We start from the raw sequence: 16,989 nt of genomic DNA on the forward strand, positions 1-16,989 counted from the left end.
GCACACACACACACACACACACACACACACACACACACACACACACACACACACACACACACACACACACACACACATATAAACAAAACTACTGAATTATTTTCGCCTAAAGGGAAAACATCTATTTTTACTTACACTTTTCAGCTTGTTTTTTCAGGGTCTTCAGATGTACTGTGTGGCGATTTCCACTTTAGCTTTCACTGTGGCAGTCGGGGTAATTAAAACCTTGACTACAATGAAAGTTACGGAATCTGAAAAATAATGAAATGTGGGCTTCTCTGTTTCTGTACAGATAGTACAGAAGGAACTACAGACACGAGGAAGCAATTCCAAAGCTTTTTATTTTTTTATCTGCGATGTATATAGCGTGACTACTAACCATAACTTTATAGATGTAATTCAAAATAAATCATGAATGAATTTGTTTATGCACTGCCATATACTGTGTAGCAACTACTGGCATGACATTGACTTCATGTATTGTATAATGTATAACAAAAAGTAATATAACTGACCATTTGTGATGTCTGGCGACCATCAAATACTCGACATCGTTACTGATTCTTAAGAAATGGAGTCTGAACTCACAGAGGAAACCGAGAGACGTGTGGTGGTTGTACTTTAGATGGTTGAGGTGGATGTTGTCTTAGACATATCTACCTCATAAATATCAAACTCAGAACTTAAGCTATACAATTTACATTGACGCTTTTGTAGTTGTAAACTATTATGATTTAAATCATAATCAAGAGTCTCCATTGTTTTGTGAGCTGACCTGATGATACCGTGTATGTCTCTTGTCGCTACTCCGGTCTGCTCCACACGTTTTATTGGTATCCGAGCTGATCCGACCCTCGCTAGCTTCTGGGTCCTCATCTGATCGTCACCGACCTCTTCCTGACTCTGTGGACGCACTGATGACTATCATAGTGGTTGCATTGCGTCAGCTTTTAGATTCTTTGGCAACAGCAAAGTGCTTTCGTTGGACGGTGCAGCATAAGGTGGAGCTGATCTCCATCGTATTTTTTCAGACATTTCATATACTGTATTGTTTTTACAGTGAATATGTCTTCTTTAGAAATAGAAATGAATGAATCAAGTGTAGCAAGTAGTACTTGTCTTTGCAATTGTACTATAAGACAGAACATGTATTTAAAGACTTTGAGATCTTTTTTTGAAATAATTTGTTCTGAAAGGTTTACTTGAAGAGTTTTTCGCCACTAGTAGCGCTATGGAGCTGTTTTTCTGTGTAGGTCCACATTTTTATTTTCTATCGTACATGAAGATGCAGGTGACACAATGCACATTCCTGCTAATGGTGTCACACTATTCCACTGACTGACAGTTGGTGGTGGTGAAGTGCAAAGAAGCGTAGCAATGTGTAAATATAAGCAGTGAAAAAAGCATAAATGCATGATTTAAGATATAAAAAAAAAAAAAAAAAAAGGAAATGCTTTTACAAGAAAACGCAACAGGGCACCTATGGTTATCATCCAGTCCTATGTAATAAAAGCAAAATGCCAAAAAATTAAAAATACTATCCAGGTCTGTGTTTCCTTTAGTAATGTCTTTCTCTCCTCTCGCTACTGCTGCTTTCCTTCCTGTTGCATCATGCCAAATGTAGCTGGTCATAGCAATTAAGGGTCATTTATAGTTTGACTTTAAGTAGTCAAGCAAGAAGTTATTGTGTGTGTGTGTGTGTGTGTGTGTGTGTGTGTGTGTGTGTGTGTGTGTGTGTGTGTGTGTGTGCGTGCATGCGTCCGTGAGTGAGAATATGCCCACAGAAACTAGTGTGATTGTGCAGGTTAGTGTGTGTGTGTGTGTGTGTGTTTTGGATCTTGGCTGACCGTACCATGCTCATACTGGGCTCATAACATTCAGCTACACCTACAATATCTTACCCTCTATATAAATAGATGCTGCAGACCGGCATTTTTGAGTGCACCCAAATCATTTATGACACCATTGCTGTCGACAGACCCACCCCCCGTCTTCCTGTCTATCCAGCCCTTTACTATGTAATGGAAATACTTGATTGTGTGGATTTTATGGCCACAGTGGTGGTTTGATGGAACTGATGTGTGTGTGTGTGTGTGTGTGTGTGTGTGTGTGTGTGTGCGTGCGTGCGTACATGCGCAACTGCAGTTGTCAGAACTGTGGGCACTAATGACTCATGTGTTTTTATGAATGTGCTGCTTCTGTCACACGGCAGGAAAGCTTTTTTTGCCGTCACTCAGACTCTCAATATTACCAGACGGATAAATGGCTGAACCGATTTATTACATCCGTATTTCTCTTCCTGTTTCTGTTTCGCTTGTCTCCGACAAGCTGCTCAGCATATGCTTTAATTATGTTTGCATTGCGTAGCATGCTATACTGTGTGCTGAGCAATCTTATAGATGCATGCTGGGAGAGAACAAATCAATAAAGTGTAGAAAATGGGTTAGGACCCAATAAAATGTACATAAAAGCATATGGAAAAGTAAATAAACACGACTTGTAAGGACTTGATATAGTATCAGTGTTACCTTAATTCACATTACCTTAAGCAGGATTTAAACTTTGCGCCTCCCAAAAAAGATCTGTTTCTCTCTTATTTTCACATTTAATTTATTCACTGTAAATTGTATCTCCCTACATAATAATCTAAATGCTGTTTAACAGACTGCTTCTCACTGCAACGAAAATAAGTCTATGGAGAAACTCTTATTTGCTTACTATATTTTAATTGAAAACTAGTCATATTTTAAGCTGGGGCCTTCCAAATTTTACTGAACAACTAATTGTCTCAGAAATAATTGCAATTAACAATATAATTGTCTCTTTCAGTCAAATTGAAAAATATTTATTTATTTTGTACTTTTTCAAAACAAATTACAGTTTTGAATGAATCCCAGGATACATCACTGTTATGTAGTCTATATCCACGACGGTCCACTTCCGTGATTGCTCCAGTGCTGCAGGAAATTCCGCCAGATGCATGTCTTTTTGCCGATATCCATTTCCTTCCGCTTTCTTTGTGTTGTAACTTTAAACTCTGGTGGATTTCTGAGGACTATGGTTAACTGCTCCTCAGATCTCTGCAGGGTAAATCCAGACAGAAATTTAGAATTTCTGAAAGAATTTAGAAATTAAACAACAAAGAAATGGCAATTATGTAAAAAAAAAAAAAAAAAAAAATGCAATTAGACAATTATGTAATAATTGTTAGAGGCCGAGGAGCCTCGAACATTTCCTTCTTTTAGATATGAAGATAGAAGGGACACTTCAACAGTACCTACTGTACATGGCAAGATGGGCACACATTCTGAGATAAAAGGAGACTTCTTGTAACCATTTTTTGTTGAATTGAGGGATTGTGTTTCTAAAAAAAGAAAAAGGGTTTAGAAAAATATTGGTGCCTAAACTCATTATTGGGGTTAGGTTCTTGCTCAGTTTATTTTGCTTTGGTTTGACAGGTATAATGGTATAATTTCAGTGACAAATGACATATAAGTAAATCTGCAAAGATTAATAGATAATCGGTTAGTTGTCAACTATTAAATAAATTGCCAACTATTTTGATTATTGATTAATCAGCCATTTTTAAAAGTATAAAAGTGCAAATTCTCTAAATTCCAGCTTCTTAAATGTGAATATTTTCTATTTTCTTTACTCCTGAATGACAGTAAACTGACTATCTTTTGAGTTGTTGACAAAACACGACATTTCAGGACGTTATCTTGGGCTTTGGAAAACACTGATTGACATTTTTCACTAATTTTTCATCATTTTATAGACCAAAGAACTAATCGAATCATCGAAAAAATAATCAACAGATTAAGAGACAATGAAAACAAGTTGCCGCCCTACATAAATAGTGAAGCGGTGGCATCAGCATATGTGTGGTAAGAAATCTTTAGCCTGTAGCTCTGAATGGCCGCCTGTAACAGGATCCAAGAGCTGTTCATACAAACCCCCTTGTCAGTTTTCATAAAGCTGCACCAATGGGTGCCATGGTAATTGCTGCAGGTTGGGTTGTTGGGGTGTGTATGTGAAAACATAGCAGCATAGTGAGGGAGTGATGCCATTTAGAGTTATTAAATTCTGTAAACATTCCCCAGGTGGTTTGACTGTAATATCAAACCTTTTCTATTGCTCCCTCCCTTCTTCCCCCTCCCCATCTCCTTCCGCATCTCACTCACTTACTTACTGACATTCACTTTAAAGTTGCTCTGCCAGCATCCCAATGTCTATTAACCCTTTATATTATAAGCCCCTGCCTCTGTTCACATTGGACTTTCCCCCTTTTGCTCTTGTGTTAATGTCTTCTGTCTTTCTGTCTCACCGACTTGTCTCTAGATCCTCTTCTCTCCTAGCCTGGTTGACACCAGACCTTTCTCAGTTGTAACTGAGAGTGGGTCTGGGGAAGGTTCATCCACAGCCCATTTCCAACGGACGCCGCTCAAATGCGTCTGGGCGCAATTGGATAGTCCTTCAACCAATCAGACCAAAGATCCGGGTGACGTAGCAGCGACAGCGGCATCAACGGGTTGCTGCGCTTCGGTGGCCGTCATGTTGAATGTAAACAAAAAGCTGCTCGCCGTCGCTGCGCTATCGTCATCATGTAAAGCCCGCCTCAACGGTTGTGATTGGTGCCTCGATTTGGAAAACTTGGAAATGGGCTTGAATGGGCTCTTGGCCAGACTGACTTGCAGAGCAAATCTCAAATTTGCCGGAAGTTCGTCAGGGTTTACCCAGGCTACTTCTCTCCTCTCTTTGCCCTCCCTTCTTCATTTCGTACCACTGCACCAACAAGCCCCTTTCCTCGTGTCTCCTCTTGTTCGTATTTGTCATAATTTGCTTTAATCCCTACCCTGTTGTCACTCCTCAATTTTGGGAAAAATGTCTCCGTCATTCAACAAATCCCACTCCCCTGAGGCTGAAGGCCACATGCTTGTTGATCACCAAAAATGCAGAGACACACATATTTCAGTGATCCATTTTATAATTGATTAATACCGACACCGTCTTAATTCATTCATTCACAAATCATTCATTGCACAATCCTTTCAAATGTTGATTCAGAATTTAGCGGCGATGATTACTAACACGATGCACTTAGTAGCGACAAACAATCAAATGCCCAGTTCCAGATTTCTTTGCCAATCAGAAGAAAAACAACAGCAGTGCTTTCATTATGTTCATTGCAGCATTAGAATTGGGCAGACGAAGACTGCATCTTTTCTCCTTCTCCTTCTCTCCTTGGCATCCTTCCCCTCTCGCCATCTCATTTGCAATGCATCAACATGATTTGGTTTCGATGAAACAGCTCTCAGAGTAATAATGTGTTGTACAGAGCAGGTTTCACCTACCACTGTGCATTATTAAGCTCTATCCCATGCTGACTAGGACAGCAATAGCATCTCAAAAAGTAATGACTCATTTTCGATGATTGTAAGGCTTCATGGCATTATCCCATCTCTCTCAAGATTATAATGAGGACTTTATTAATTCAAGAGTAATGCGGTGTTGTTTAGGTGCTTAGGCATTAGTGGGTGTTTTGAAAAGGTTGCTTTTTCCTGCTTTCATAAACAGAGGGCTCTTCATTCTCTTCAAGGACACAGATGGCTATTCAGTTTGGAAGTTCTACAATGCAGGTTAAGTGTTTTTCAGTTTCAGTGTTGCACCAGAGTCGAGCGGAGCAAGTTGTAAAGAATGATTTCCAAAGTTATACCGCCATTAATACATAGATTAACTAAGATAAACTCTTCTGAATGAGACTGGTTTCTGTTACTGCTTGTGGTTCGTGCAAACATTCTCACATCCAAAGAACCTCAGCACTCACTAACTTACTTCTCCCAAACATCCAGGGGGGAGATTTTTGTGTGAGTGTTTTACAGCCAAAACAGGGACAAAAAATTATAATCAGATTTTTTGTTGTTGAATATGTTAGCATCTGAACAACTTCTAAGTTGACACCTACCACAGAGAGACTAGGGAGCCCACTGGCCACTTGTTAATGTGATTATGTACTGTAATAAAGTATTGTTTGTAGACTAATTCAGTGATTAACAAATTGTACTGTACCCTCCAAAGTATCTGCTGATCTTTTCCGATTCAGCTATCAGCTGTTGCAATTGATACTGTATGATAATGTCCAATTACATTTCATATTTGCTTCCACTTCTCAGCTCAGCATTGTTGGAACACGGTTTGCTTGTTATTGATTCCTTCTAAGGAAAGTATGCTTCCCTCCTTCCTATAGTAAATGGACAGAATGTGTGCGATTTACATTGTACCAAATGGGTTCTAGGGAGCTGTGTTGTATACTGCTTCTCTGATCACTTTACTATCTCCATAAACATCCCCGAAGCAATCCTAGTGGTGCTGACACCTGCCCAGCTGGTAGGTTTCGGTGGCTCGGTTGATGTTAAACCCTGCTGGGCCTTCTGTGAGCCCGGGCGAGCATGGCCAAGGGTCTCCTCTCTTTCATTCTCTCCCCGGGTAATGAGCTGTAATGGATAGGGCCTTGGGCGTGACATGAATACAGAGGGCCCCATCAAAGCAGCTCCCTGCGCATCCCTTTAAAGGACTGCTCAGTACGCATTCAAACACTTATTTACTCATTCCTCTCTTTAATCTAGTTGGGTCACAGTCTTTTCAGCTATTCATCATGCACAGATATTATGCTTATTGTTACTTTTTTGCATTCTTTGCAAGCACCATTGTCTAAATTTAAGGACTATATCTTTTTACTCTAAAACAAACCATAGGAATAGAGGTAAAGTGTATGGTGAAAGTGTAACGAATTACACATCAGCGATTTTTGAAAAGGTTGATAATTTGTTTTGGTGATTGATCCCTATTTAGTCATATCCTGATGGGAAGCTCTGCCATATCCACAACTTAAGAGTTGGCACTAGAACAGTATTGAATACAAGAGCTACATCCGATGAGGAAGTCATTTTTCTAGTCTGTGTATTGGCACATCAGACTCTTTAACCTCCACTTTTCCTCCACCTGAAATAATCCATATACAATATAATATATAAATAAGCCACAGAAAAATCTGTTTGTATAGGACGTCCAAATTCATTCTTTATATTGAGTATACACAGACGTGTGTGCGTAAAAGAGTCCAGTGGTACTCAGTGACTCTTATTGAGACACTAAATTACCATGGTGATGACTAGATGGTTTTTCTCCACTTTCCCTTCACTAACAGGCCTCTCTGCCACTTTACTGCTCACCCTCACAATCGCTCATTTTTGTAGTGTCTTTGTGTGTGCGCGTGTGTGTGTGTGTGCGAGTGGTATGTTATCTTTGTGACAGGAGTCCGCCAGGGTTTTTATTCTGCCATGGACTGATAAAAGCCTGTATATTGGAAAATTCAAGTGTGCATTTGCCATACTGTGGTATGAATTTCACTGCACTAACTGCACAACTGATGAACAGGGAGAATACTTTTCTTTTTTTTTTTTAAAAGCTTCGGTTTCACCATTTTGATCACCATCATTACTATGAACTGATGGTAATGAACCATATAGTCCCTTGACAATCTTTATGTAGCCAAGTATGAACCTGCAGGGAATGTAAACTAAGACTTTCAGAGGGTTGTGGATTGTTGTTGCTTTTTGATGATCAAAAATGATGTCAGGCACTTCATGAATATATATAGATATATATAGAAGGTGCTTTATATAGTTTAATTTGTACTTGTGCGTCATAGAAGCAAGAGCATGGGAGAGTGAATGTGCACTGCATCCTAACTTAGCAAAGGTTTTTACATTGCCAGTTTCCATCTGCCTATCCAGTATGTTGTGTATGTATAAATTGCAAAAGGCAACCTCTTCTCAAGTTTCAGCAGACTGATCAACATCATCCTCACTTCTGTTTCGGTTTGTGATGCAAGCCAGCAGTGATCTGTCAAGCTGGCCTTTCATCCAAATTTTGATTGGCCCTTCTGACTTCGCGTGGACGGATTCACATCACAGGTGGCTCGCATCCGACTCCCTCATTCACTCATGCACTACTCCCTATATAATACACACGGAGTAGTTTACTCTCTCTCTCTGTGTGTGTGTGTGTGTGTGTGTGGGGGGGGGGTGTCTGCATTAAGGCTCAGCCACTGTGACCCATGTCATTTTATTAAGTAAAGACGGAACTGATGGAATGAAAACACAGGCAGGGACACATTCGGCTATATCCCCTATTTGGCTCAATACTCATCATGTTATCCATATTTCCATGTTATATTCTTTACTATTTGAATCTGTCAGCCTTGTTTTATTCTTTATTCCTGAATAAATGTTTCAGCCTTAACTTCTTTTCTGCACATCGATACGCACATCACAGATCTATATACTAGATCTACTCACATTCAACATTTAATAATGTGGTTACTGGTATTCATCATTCTTTTGGATAAATATTCATTTGTATGCTCTGTTAATAAAAAAACTATTGCTGTAATATTTATCTCATATAGCTCGAACTGAATTAAACTCTGTGAAAAGGAGAAGAGAGAGACATCAGGCATCTGTGGCGTAACAGCAGCACAGCTCCGCTGGTGCAGTCTGACCTAGTTAGAAACAAACATTTAAGAACCAAGGTGCCGAGCCGCTGGTTTACCTCTCTGCCTGCTCATAGCGCCTCCTTTGAGCACAGGGATGGGCTGCCACTAAAGCCAAAGGTGCATTACCTTCCACAGTATGCTCTCCTGTCATCCTCATTTACATTTACCAGATAACCATTGTAAAACAGCATTTTTGCAACAAACTGGAATCTGTCAGAATCTATTAGACTTAATGCTGGGGTCTAGATTCACACTTTTGCATTCTCTTTACTGATGGCTGTCATTGCACTGCATTGCATGCTCACTACAAGGAGAATTGTGAATATAGGGACACACACTGAACTGAAGGAGAGATGAGACAGCACTAGACAGATCTCAGTATCCCTTCAAAAAAGGCTATGTTTTTTGAGTGCTGTCATTGTTAGCTGGATTATGTCTGGGTCAGACGTTCAGCTTTTCATTGTGCATTTACTAACCCGCTCAAATAGCTCCCTGCACTCAGACTGCACTCTTGTTGTTTCTATCAGAAAACACAGCATGGTTTTTCTTTTTTGATGATACATTCACAGAGTTTTGAGCACATCATTGTTTACACATTTGTTGTAGTGCACGACACATTTTAGGAATTTTATTTTTTAGGCATGCATAGGCTTGTTTATATTCATAATTTCACTTGTGCAGATGTAGAGTGTGTTAGACTGACTTTTTTATGTTACCTTTAAAGGTGTTTGGCAAATAGTGATGTTTAATCATTAGAACAATGTAATCATTTCATGATTCGAGAAGAAAGACCTTCATAATATAATGCAACTTGCAACAAGTTTAATCCCCCCCCAGCCCCCAATTTCACTGGATTGCACTTGACATTGCTCTCACTGTAAGAATAAGTAATTAATCTATAATCCATCCCACATGCCATGCTGAGATTGAATTAAAATCAGCTTTTTGGTTGGTACAAATGCCATGAGTAGTTTTATTTCTAAGAAGTCTTCTGAGACAGGTTTTAATGAACTTGTGATCATTGTTTGTTCTTATCTTCTTTAGAAATTATCTTATTTATAAAGTGGTATTCTTCAAATACTGTGTGTGTATATGTATGTATGTATGTATGTATGTATGTATGTATATATATATATATATATATATATATATATATATATATATACACACACACACATATACATGTATATATATATATATGTGTGTGTGTGTGTGTGTGTGTGTGTGTGTGTGTGTGTGTGTGTGTGTGTGTGTGTGTGTGGGTGTATATATATATATATATATATATATATATTTATTATGTGTATGTATATTAGTACTTAAGATGACCTTAGTAATTAAAATGTAAAACACCTTTCAGTTTTTGACTAAAACAGAGTGAAATTATAATTGGTTGTCACTAAGGCAGAACTACTTGGCAGCTTCAGGAGGAAACAGGTGGCCAGCAGTAAGCTACTGTTAATGATTTGGTCATTTTAAACCTAACTATGCGCCTGTGACCTTTTGCTTAGAATGGATGTGAACTCAGAGCTCGGTGTTTGGGCTCTCCTCCACGACCTATTGTGTGGTCATTTGGTGGACACGTGCACTAGTGTGTGTGCATGTGTTTGTGTCCGGGAGAATAAGAGGTAAGGGTGATGTCATGTTTGATGACATCATTGCAGACGTGCAGCGAGTGCAGATTAGTGGCCGTGGCTCTTCTGAACCAGCTCCCCACAGCTGCCTTGCCTTATTGGTGTGTGCTGCCCCAGCGCTTTATCCCCTTGTGCCAGCTCTGTCAGTGTGTAAGCTCTAGAAATAGCCTCAAACTCACCCCTATCTCCTCTGCCAGTCTACCAATCCTGGCTCAAATTGAGCATGGCAAAACCCTCCCACCCACATCCCAGCCCCACTACTACCAACCCTTTGGCTGGCCCCATCAGCCAAGTCACTTTGCCAAATCTGAGCTTCAGCATCATATGTACAGTGTGTTTTTTTACAGTGAGTCCCAGCCAAACCGAGTCCATGTTCAGGGCAGGTTGCCGGCACATGCCCCCCCTCCTCCCCCTCCAGCAGCAGTAGTAGTGGCTGACAGGGAAAGCAGCACACCTCACACCAGAGTTGACAGGACAAAGAGCACACACACAGACACACACACACACACTCCCACTGGAGCCACAAAAGGGGGGCAGGGCCAAGCTAGGCTGCGCCACACATACATGTGATCCACTACCCCCCCGCACACCATATGCAGGCTCCTCCCTGCGCAAGGAGACAGAGTGGGAGGTGCAGTCAATCACTGACAGTGGAAGGGAGTGGGTTTAGCTGGAGTTAGTAAGAGGGGGGAGAGACAGCGGAGCAGGAAGGGGGACCAATCTTCATCATTCCCAAATAAGAGCCAAGTGTCGGGGTACCCCTGAATTCATTCATGTCGAAAGAGAGAGAACACGAGAGGAGAGAGTGTGTCTTATTTCAGAGACAACACAGGAAGTAGGGCATGCTCTGTACAGGGCAAGAGAGGGTGGGAGAACGAAAGGAGGAGAGGGAGCAGCAAGAGAGGGAGAGCATTGTAGCGCTTATTCTCCACCCCTCTCCGTCTTAAAGCAGCAGCAGGAGGAAAGAGAGAAGGAGTCAGGAAGAGAACCACAAGTAAGGAAGCGCAGAGGCGAGCAGCGGTCTGCATCGGCAGCAAGGGGGGGAAAAAAATGGAGCTTTGAAATCGCCTCTGCCCTCATCCATCCCTGCCACTTTTCTTTCTTTCTTTCTTTCTTTCTATTTTCTCCTCTCTTGTTCTGGCTCAGCCTCGGTTTCTCTCTCCGCCTGCCTTGATTGTTCTGTGGAATTCTGACAATGCCTGGTGAGTATAACCCTGCTTTTCACATGTCACTCACCTTCCTTTGTGTGTTGGTTCGCTTTTTTTTTCTTGTTGTTGTTGTTTTTTATGTGAATGTGTGGCCACGAATAAAAATGTGGACTAGGGGATGCTTCATTGAGACCGGTTACGCTCCCCTGCCTCCTTCCCTGTCCAGCTGTGCTGTCCTCCCCCTTCTTTGCTTCTCTCTATCAGTGACAATGCAAAGGAGACTGCTCTCCTGAGCACACACACACACACTCTACTACATCCTGCGCATATTCAGGTTACTCAGTCATTATTATATAATTGCTTTTAACTCCCAAAGGGCTTTCCTTCAGAGCATTGTATTTATTACGTGTGATATTCTATGTAACACCAGAGATGATAATGCAGAGATGGGGGCTTTGAGCGCGGTGACCATAACCTATGTAGCAACATCACACAAAGCTGGCCTGTGTGACGAAGGGGCAGCCAGCTAACACAAATCAGATGACTGGGCCACGCTGTGAGGTCAGCCGGCTGATTTTGGCTGGCATTCTCAGTCCAGTTCGTATGTTGGAGGCAATTAGCAGTTTAAAGAAAGAGAGCTGTGTGAGAGAGTTTGGGAAAGCAACAGCTCATTTTTATCGTAGATACATTGTAGTGTCTGCACAAGAGAAGACGAGATAAGAGGAAAGACTTACCTTGAGGGTTAGTCATCATTTCGCCCAGGCCTCAGGGAGTTCATATTCCTATAGTAGATTTAAAAATGAATCTTACAAGATGGTCAATCAGTGCAAATAATCACGTGAGCTGTCCCTGATTTCGTTACATTTTACGCATGGATTTGTAAAATGTGTTTCCAGACGGCGATTCGATTGCACTTAATGCACCATACCCAGTTTTACAGTTGGGCATAAAACATACTATGCATGCTACTTAGGTGCATGAAATTAGTCAGCAACCACACATCAAGTATAATTAAGTTATTTCAGTTAGTCGAGTAATTCCATTTTAATTTGTCTCATTAAGGGGATGAATACAATGCTGAGGCTGTCAGTGACTGTCCAGCACCGCCAAACCTCCCTGCTACATTATGCTGGAAGAGTTTGAGTTTAAACAGTTCTTTCTGGAAAACAGCATTCAACCAAACATTTATTCTCCTCAGAGATGGCTTCACAGGAGAAAGCCGTCTTTGGTTTAGTAAACACATAAATGATAGTTTGATGGCTTTGTGGCTTGTTTACTGCAGTATGCAGATATGTTTCAGTGTGAGAGCTCAGCTGGTGGTCCTCTTGATTGTAGCCTGCTGTTGAGCCTTCCAGAAAAAAACCGAGCTCGACTCCTACATATTATGCTACAAGCATTTCTGTCAGTCTGTATTTGTATGCAGTAACCGTGTGATTCCTTCTTTTTTTTTTATTACCCGCAGCCTGGGGTACTGTATCTGTTTTCATGCATGAGCAAATGTTTCTGGACATATATCATTTATGTGCACTAGTATGCAGATATGCAAATGTTCTGAGCGTGTCTTTTAGTATGTTCAAATCCTATGTTAGGTCAGAGCTTGCTAACCAGAAACCTAGACGAGGGATGGCAGTGCGAGTCATTTTCACAGTCTTAAATGCAGTTGGACCAAGAGGGGAACATGGTTAGAGCGAATGTGAGATGGAGTAGGGCCGACAGTCTGCTATTGTTAATGTTCCAATGCTGTGTATTAGTTTATTCTGGGTGACTTAACCTCTTTTGCGATGTTCATTTACCTTCCGGGACGCAATCCCTGCTCTTAAACTGAACTCTTGCAATGTACAAAATGAACATCGTGAAATTAAACACAGATGTATTATGACATAAAGATATAATGTAATAATGTTCTTGACACATCTGTGTTGCCAGGAAAGGTGAGAATCAATGCAGAGCTTGGCTTTGTACAGTATTTCTCTGCTACTTCCTTCCCATTTCTTCGTGTCATTCTCTGAGTGTTCTGCCTCTGTGTAATTGCTCTGTCATAGATCATCTCTGTGATGTCCATTGATTTACTGAGAGCTGGTGAAGTGGAGCAGAGCATTTGATCAGACACATGTACTGGGAGGGAGGAGTGGGTCAGTGCCACACCCATTGGTCACTCCACTGGGGCGGGTGGTCAACCCCAGAATCACTGGCAGTTTACGGGTGTTTTTGGGGGGGTGACAGCCACAGTTTAATCAACAACACTTAATTATGACCACACACATATGAACATCTCAGCAAGCACAGGTTTGTTCCAGACTGTTTGTTGTCTGTATGTAGTTATCTAATTCAAGGAATTATCCATTTTTAAATGTATTGTTACTTTCCAGAAAGCCATGTATCTCCAAATGTGGTGATTTTTTTTAACTTTGTAGGGATTAACCCATATGGATTATCAAAAAAATGCATAGTCACAAATGTTGACATTTTAGAGATACATGGTTTTCCCAGGACAGCAATAATATGTAGTTTTAATACACTATATTCATGTTTATTGCCCCCCCCCCAACCCCAAGTTTAAGGGTAAAGGTCATTATCCGTTTTCGTTTTGCATTAGGAGTGCCCCTACTTAATTTATATATTTGTTATATAGAACTGGCATTAGATGGTCTAACACATTTTTAAATGCTTCATTTGAATCCACCAATTGCATTCAAGTGTACAGGATCCAAACATATATAGGAGATTATGGACATTCAAATGTGCAATAGCGTTTTGGCTTGTTTTAGTCAAATCGATCTGAAAAGGAATGAGAGCATGAAAGGAAGAGAGAACGATGGGCCTTGCATTAAAATGTCTTAATTTCCAAGGGCTTGTAATGCACGTCGGCAAATTGGAGGTTAGACATCCACTTTAATTTAACTTTCCATTGTGAATGAAAGATGCTTGAAGTAGGCTGCATCAAAGGCATTCAGTAAAATGATTCTGGATCTCCCAAACGCTGCCTGGGAGAGGATGAAAGAGGAGCATATGCTCATGATGGGGCAGCGTTGTGCGTTGTCAATAATTGAATCACTCCTTCGCTCTCTCCTGCCCCGAAGGCCGTAGTGCAGAGTCAATAGGAGAGGAGAGCTCTCAAGCATCGGGTGTCTTTCTGTCCTTCCGCTCTCATTCAGTACTCTTTATCTCTGTCTATATATATTTCTTTTACATAAACATACACACAGGAGAACTGATGTCACTGCCCCGTCTCTGTTTTATCTGTGTGCCTGTCTCTCTACAGTAAGCTGCTTTACAAAAAATGAAATGAAATGGAGGGCAGGCTATAGAAGGATGAATGAAGGGATAGAGGGAGGGGATCTCTAATGCCTCTTACCATTTCCTCTCACTTCTCTTCTTGTGCCTACTTCTAGACAGAAAGACGCTGGCTTTGGATTAGGTTGACCTTTTAACACTTTGCAACATTGCCAACAATGACCTCATACAACCAGGCATATTAAAGAGATCGAGGGCAGACAAACATTTAGCTGCCAATCGTATATATTCATCATATTGCCCAATTCCTACCGTTCAAATTGAACAGCAGAAGTGTCTAATTAAACTTTGTTGATTCAGTGCAGTCGCATTAGCCGTTATTATTCTGGGTCTCGCTGTCCTCCTTATTGCAGTAATATTCATATTCTCTCTACTTGAATCACTGGGATGTTCAATTTGCTCTTCTCTCTGGCGTCTTGTCAGTCTCCTCAGCTTTTTCTTCCTCTGCCTTCCTCTTGCCTGCCCTCTATCAACACCTACTTGTCCAACATGTCTCACCCTCTCTCCATCCGCCACCCACCTCTCTGCGATGCAGACTTGTGGAAGCTTGCCTGCGATGGCCTGTATCCACCGATTATTTCTCTCTGCTTCCCTCCCTCTCTTTACCTCTGTGCAGACAGGTGGTGCTCTACTAAACAGGTTAGCGGTTAGCAGGGGAATAACTTATCCGAGGCGAGGCCTCTCAGGGACTGCCTACAGACAGACAGCCGAGAGAGCCCCGTCCCTCCCACCTTCTCTCATGACCCCGTCCTGTTGCTGTCTGCTGCTGCACACTTGTCTCATGACCTCGCGCATACCCCACCCACACACTCCTTGGCACGATGACATGGATTTCTCTCACAAAATCACATGGCCTAAGCATACATCACCTGTTTGTGTGCGTGCACGGAGACTTTTGTCTGCACACACTAATGCACATAATACACGCGCAAAAATGTAAAAGTCGTGCAGCCACATGACTCAGTACAGAAGGCTGTTGTTCAACATGCTTTTTCCTATGAAAATTAAAATGTTGAGATAGTTTTCTGCATTCCTCTCCTACTACAGTGGTAAACATACTTCCATAGATTAGAATAGAAAAGCCTTGCCCTGTCCCACATTATATTTGGGAGCAGTCACACTCCAAACAACCCTATAGCAGCATGATATTATCATGACCCAGACCAGAGGAATGAGGAAATCCCCCTGAGTGTTTAGTCTCCAGGCTTTGCCTTGGCTTTGTAGTTAACCTTTACCCAGCCATTCTCCAGAACAGCAAGGCATGCAGGTCTGTTTACTTGTGATAAGAGCAAGCAACTCTAATCCATTGCATTGGGGAGAACAAGTACATTAAACCCCTTCCAGTTTCACCTCCTCAAATTGTTTTGGAGCTGGTGGACCGGTCCATAATAATGGGGTGCAATGACCTTTCCACTGTATAGTTCACAATGACTCCCATTGTTGAGGTAGACAGCTGCAGCTGGCTCCTGTAGAGTTTCACTTAAGTCTTTTTGCATAATGTCTATGTCATTTCTGCTAAATGTTTGAGCTGAAATATCCCCGTGTCGTTAGGAAAGCATTTTAATAAGAAGTACTGTAGTCCAAGCCAGACTGGACCTGTTTCCATGTAATTATTTCACAGGAGATGACTGGCGTTTCTGTGGCTTGGGCTGTTTTTGGAGCTCAAACATCAGTTTGATTCGTAGCGTCTCTTGACAGCATGTCTTAGCTGTGACATCATTCGTCCCTCACTGGGTCGCCAGCTATGTGAAAACAAGCATACAATACATCTGGCAGTGCGTCTCTTCCTTAAAGCTGGCTGGCCTCATTTTCTCCTTCTCTCTCTTGCTCCCTCATTCCTTTTTTGTGCCCTTTTTTTCTCTTTTTCCTCCTTTTCCTGGAGTCCCCTCTCCCCGGCCAAGGACCCAGCATTTTCCCACAGTGTGATGCTGAAGGCTGAGCCTTTGTTTCCTGCTACAGGGAAACATGGTGGGAGGAGGAGGCAGGCTGACTTCCTGGCTGCCAACTATGGGTCTATGTCATTGTGAGAAAAAGCAGGGGAGACAGATCTGATGATGACTGAAGAACAGTCTTTCCTAGGGACTGACTTCAGCTAGAAAAATATAGAAATTGCTATATTTCTCAGACAATAGCACCTAAATAACTTCATAAGAGGCTGTCAGCTCTTTCCCTTTTTTTGTATACCTCTTTCAACCCCTTTTTTGGTTCAATTCGTTGTTGTCTTTCTATTAAGAACAGAGACCGTTACATCAGCGCTGTCCTTTACGGTATCTTAGATGCTTGGTGAGCATTTATTTTGGCAACGTTTCAATTTTTACGTTATTATTATCATCGAAATTCCACCACAAAACTATAG

General features: G+C 41.4%; 1 protein-coding gene across 9 annotated transcripts in view; it reads left to right on the forward strand.

Annotated features, from left to right (window-relative positions):
- Positions 1–16,989, forward strand: part of LOC120545226 (disabled homolog 2-interacting protein-like) — a 156,476-nt gene that overhangs the window by 82,560 nt on the left and 56,927 nt on the right. Inside the window, exon 1 of one of the 9 annotated variants that reach the window (XM_039779397.1) lies at positions 10,827–11,393. The exons of the other annotated variants lie outside the window; for them this stretch is intronic. The gene's annotated coding sequence lies outside the window, so the exon portion shown is untranslated. Of the gene's footprint in view, positions 1–10,826; positions 11,394–16,989 lie in introns of those variants that run through there. 9 annotated transcript variants of the gene reach the window in all.

This window comes from Perca fluviatilis, chromosome 17, assembly GCF_010015445.1.
Source record: "Perca fluviatilis chromosome 17, GENO_Pfluv_1.0, whole genome shotgun sequence".
Lineage (NCBI taxonomy): Eukaryota > Metazoa > Chordata > Actinopteri > Perciformes > Percidae > Perca > Perca fluviatilis.